Source organism: Vicia villosa, unplaced genomic scaffold (assembly GCF_029867415.1).
Source record: "Vicia villosa cultivar HV-30 ecotype Madison, WI unplaced genomic scaffold, Vvil1.0 ctg.000881F_1_1, whole genome shotgun sequence".
Lineage (NCBI taxonomy): Eukaryota > Viridiplantae > Streptophyta > Magnoliopsida > Fabales > Fabaceae > Vicia > Vicia villosa.
The window spans coordinates 109,243-115,242 of NW_026705397.1; positions in this window are offsets into that span (position 1 = coordinate 109,243).

A 6,000-nucleotide genomic window follows, 5' to 3' on the forward strand; every position below is an offset into this window, starting at 1 on the left:
TAATTGATCGTAAGTGTAAAATTAGTTTACACTATCAGTGCACTACCTTTAAAATTTTTTTTTTTTTAATTTGACATTTTAAGTTTTGTTCTATTATAAACTTATTAGATATATCATCTTAGCAGTGATGTTGGTTTTACTTCACCAATTATATTATTTTGAATTTTCTCCAACTTATAGCTTTAACTTGCTAAATTTAAAGATTAATTTTCAACTAGAATTTTCCAACCTTTTGTGTCAAATATATTTCTATTTATTTGTAGGTAGTAGGAATTTAACTTTTTGCGCTTGCAGATAAGAAATTAATTTTATAAATGTTGAGTTTCTTTTCACCATTAATAAGATCTGAGTCATTTTTTGACTAACTAGTAGAAGACCCGTGCGTCCGCACCGGTAATTCAAATCTTAAGATGGATAATATATTACAAAAGAAAAAAAAGAAATTTAAAAATTTGAATGAGAAATGTTAATTTAAGATTAATAAAACATAATATAGATTAAATGAATTTATATAGTAGCTATGTAAAAAAAGAATATGAAAATGCATAGTCATTCGTATCTTAGGTAATCCGATAAGGCTAGATTGTTGGTGATATACAATTGTTATTATAAAATCACTAATAACTTGAAATATTTAAAAAATATATATATTTATCAAATCACGAACATGATAAATGTAAGGGTTAATAGTCATTTATCCCCCTGTCATATAGGCGAGTTTTGATTTACCCCCTTTAAAAAAAAAATTGTATTACCCCCTATAATTTTTGGGCATCCCCCTAAGCGTGTAAAAATCAGGGGGTACATCAAAAAATATATATTTTATAGGGAGGTAATTTTTCCTCTTAGGGGGCAAAAGACTTAGAAATATGACAAGGGGTAAATGACTATTAACCCTAAATTTAATATGCCTAATAAATATAAATATTTATAAATATCACTGATGATTATAAATATTTATAATATTTTGTTGTTTAAATAAAAAAAGGTATTATGGTTATAGTGTCCCGTGAAAATTGTGAGTTTATACTAATTATAAACACTTAAAATATGTTGTTGAGTAAAATAAAAAATGTATTGTGGTGATAGTGTCCCGTGAAAACTTTTTAGATGAATAATTTTCAATTTTAATTGGTATATAATTTATTTAAATGAAATTATAAAATATGAAAGAATAAATTTTATTGTATAATACAATTTAGATTAAAAATTGTTTCAAACATCTCATATTTTAATCAAATAATAGGAGGAATTGAAAAACTTGAATTTATAGAACTCAAATTTTCTAATGCTATAGGTATATATTAGATCATTAGTAAGTTTAAACATTAGTTAGTTAAACATTAGTTTATATAATATAATTACTTTTGGTAGTATTAATGTCCTTTTATAAAATTTATCTAATGTTTTTAAAGATTATTTAAAATTATTTTTAAAATGATTACTTTTTAAAAGATATTATATAATTTAAATTTAATATTTATGTTATCATATCAGTATTAAGTGTGTATCAAATACATAAAATTATAAAAGTATTAATATCATATTTCTTATCATATGTCAATCAAATGACCATGATAAAATAGAAGTCCCAATCAAATACATGATAAGATATAGTTTATCTTACTGACTACTTCGTTTAATGTTCAATCTAGATTAGATTTTATTAGCATGTAACATACTAATCTTTAGATGCATCTTTGTTTAGTTGTTAAAAGCCAATTGTAGTTCACACACCAAATATAAATAGTTGAATTTTTGTACTCCAACAATCATATACCACATTAATTGGTTAAAGTCGACTAATCCCATGCTCCCGCTATATAGAACTACTAAACAACACTTGCTATGATACACGATTACAAATGAAGGGATACAAAATACAATATTACAATCCAAATATTGGGTCATTGGCACCAAATATAGAACTACCACATTGTCTCGTGTTCAAATCATTGCCATCCAAAAGCTGTACCAAAACGATCTAGCCATTGAGTTAATATATATATTACATACATTTAACTCAATAATATTTAGCCATTGTTATCATTTAGAATGGTTTTTATTTGAACAATGCCAAACCAAAAGGTTGAAGTTTTGACTAATGTTACAACATGTCAATGATTGGATTACACTGATAAAATGCCAATTAAAGAGCAAGGCATCAATGGTAGAAAGTTATTAACTACATATACCACAGAAAAATCAGTAACCATTGACATTAATTGAACATAGGATTAAATTATAGATATGACATTTAATTTTAAAATAGTGGCATTATTTAATAATTAGTGTCAGTTATGATTTTTTAAAATATTAATTCAGACATGTTTAATTTTCAATTAAAAACAAAAGGCAACAAGTTCATTCTAAAATGTCAACTAAAGTTTAGTTTTGGATTGGAATAATACTTTGTTTGATACAATGGCTTCTTCATAATAAATTTTCCTAGTTCCTAACTGATGCACAAATATTAAATGATTCAAAAATATATTATGGCAGAAAAGATAGTTTAAAAACACCAACTTTGTCATAGAGGTTTTATGTTTTAACTATTTCTAAAGTCCATGTGAATAAAAAATAGTATCAATTTTACAAGAAAAAAAATCTAGTTAATACATGCTATATATCAACCATTTTTGTGAATATCATGAGTTATGCTAGTTAATTATAATTGTGAGGTCTATCTTTATTGTTTATCACAATCCATGTCATATATCAGCAATTTGTTGTGCTATGAATTGTCTTTTTTCCTTCAATGCCAACCATTAGTCTGCCATAATAAACAATCATAAGTTAGTTAGAGGAAAACTAATGTCTATGTCAGTGTGAAAGGTAAAATCAAGTTGTGAAAACTCCACATATGATAAGCCATCCAAAAAAACAAAGATTATGTTAAGAGAAAACTTATTTTGTATTTTTTCCTTATCATTTAGTTGATACATGGCTAAATGTTGGTGATTAAAGCTTCCTTTACCCATGAAAGGTTGAAAAAACTCTCTCCCTCTTTTGTTCATGTTACACTCAGCTTGGTACTTGCTATCAGTTGAGTGAAATGGATAAGTTGTTAAGCACATGATCCTAAAGAAAGGTACTCCAAAGCTAATCTAAAAGCAAACCAATCCATTTAATTTTAATCGGTTTGGGTATCAGATTCTCTCAAAACCGAACCAAACCGGTTCTCGAACACCCCTACTCAAAACTCGCATATAAAATCTTATATAAGTATTTAGAGAGACTAAAATCATAACTTCCTTAACTATTGTATCTAGAACAATTAGAATGTCTTGGTATTAGTGAGAATAGGCCATGCAGAGCCGAGCTTTACTTAAATGGATAAGTCTAATTAAAAAAAATTAAGGCTCAAGTCCACCAATTATATATCAAAGGTTTTATTTTGAAGCTGACCTGACTTTTTATATTTTGTTTATTAGTCTCGTTAAAAGTCTATTTTGCAGAATTTGTATATCTAATTTTTTAGACTTGTAATAAAATTTTACAAACATTAATTATGTACACTTCGTTTTAAGAAAAAAAAATCCAAATAACCATGTTTAATAATTTATTTACACCAAAAACCATCTTTTCGGAAAAATTACCGGTATGACCAGGTTTCAGAGGTGGTCTCCACATAGGAGCCACCTCAGGTGGCGCCAACCACCAATTTCACACAACATATGCGCCACCCAGGGTGGCATCAATGTTGATTTTTTGCTTATTAGCCACCTAGGGTGGCGCCTACTCCCATGTTCTTTTTTTTTTTTGTTTTTTTTCTTGTTTATGTACACTTTGTTTTTTTTTTGTTTACAAGCACGCCTAACATGTATGATAAATGTAGACACACTGATCAATGACTGACTTGATGGAGCTGGACGAAAGCATGCGTATTTGACTGTCCAAAATAAAGAGTGGCAGTATGGGCCATGAAGACAAACACACAACGAGACAAAGACTTAACTAGTTGATTTAATAAAGGATAATACAAATACATAACCAATAGAAATAGAAATACAAATACAAATACAAATACAAATACAAATACAAATACAAATACGAATACAAATACAAAAACATTATCAATAAAAATACAGATACAAAATACAAATGACATACAACTAATTGTTGGTGGAATTTGATCCACGGTTAGGACAGGTATTTCTATTGTGCCCGACTTCACGACATATGCTACACTTTCGTACCATTTTCCCCCGATATGTATGTGTCAGACCCCTACTACCTACACGACCCCCGCCAACAACAACACGTGTAACACCCGTATAATTTTAATATTAATTTAATTGGATTATTGAATTAATAATTAGAATTATTGGGGATTTTGTGAAAATAATGGTTTATGGCATTTGGGCCATATGAGTAATTAGTAAAAGAGGGAGGGTAATTTTATAATCCTTTTTACTAAAATATTATATTATTTTCATAAACATTTGGAACTGGAAAGGAAGAAAGAACGTGAAAGAACGAAGGCTGAGAACACGAGGAACTGAAGGAGATCTGTAGAGGGAGAGACCAAAGATCAAGAACAATTATCTGAGGTAAGGGGGGACTCTCCGTTTAATCTCTATTATCGTGTTATGAGTAGTAACGTGGATTAGGAATATTATTTGGTTGATTGATTCCAAATTCTGAAACATTCATCTGTGTTCATCATTTGGGTTTGAACTGTAATCCCTAATAACTGATAGATTAGGATATGATGAATAGAATTGGTTAGAGAATCATATGCTACTGTTTGTGGTTGAATTCGTACACTGTTAGATGCATCTTTCTGGTTTTTGGACTCAATTTCGTAGACTGGTATGAGTGGGAACGAATGGGTTTTTGGACTGTGTCGAATTCTGCAGGTTACTGGGCATTTCTGGTGTTTCGCGTATGAAACAGTGCCATACGCGTATGGAATGAGGCTGATACGCGTATGGGGGACACTCCCAAGGGGCTATACGCGTATGATACGCAGTTGCCCTGTCCCAAGAACCACGTACTGGTGTGTTGCGTACGAGAGCGTATGAGGATGCACATACGCGTATGGGAATAATTGAAGAGGAAAAATTATTCTGGTGATACGCGTATGGCAGGGCTGATACGCGTATGGAATTTTGGAAAGAGGAACATAGCTCTGGTGATACGCGTATGGAGAACTGATACGCGTATGTGATGGTTTACAGGCTATTTTTGTGTTCTGGTGGATTGCGTATGATACGCGTATGAGGCGTGTTGAAACGCGTATGGATGCGTATGAGGCATAGTGATACGCGTATGGCGTGTTGTGTGTGAAATTTCTGTTTTGTGATTTTCTGGAAAGTTCGATGATGTGTAACTTTCGGTTGGTATGTCTGTTTGTGTACTGTTTCGTACTGTGTAAACCTTGTAATGTGATTCTGTGGTTTACTGATGATTGATTATGTTGAATGATGTGATGTATATATGAACATGCTTGTTATTGATGATGATGATGATGATGAAATGAGTATAGTTGATGCTACTCATAGATTGGTAATGATGAAAGTATGTTATATATATGTTACATGCATTCATAAACATGAGTTGAATCCTATATGATGAGAGGATTCATCGAGGGGCAGAATTCCCATTGTGTGGAATTGGTGCTGGCAGGACCGTTTCTGAATTGATGATAGATCGGTCGGTGGATGATTCCACTGGTGATGATTGGTACCACATGCATAGTGTCAGTTTCATACATGTGCATGATTTGCTATAACATGATTATATATGTTATGTGTTGATTGTTTGTTTGTCTGTGGATATATGATTGGTGATTGTCTGAATATGAAACGATTGGGTGAATGATATAACTATGACATGTTATTATTTGTGATGTGATAACATTGGTTAACTGTGATGAGACTCACCCTTACTTGTTGTCATTTTTCAGATTGAGGATAGCGGCGTGACTTGGTGAGGATTAGCTCATAAGTCTGTTTTTGGTTATAGTGTCGGTGTCATGCTCTGGTAGATGTAACA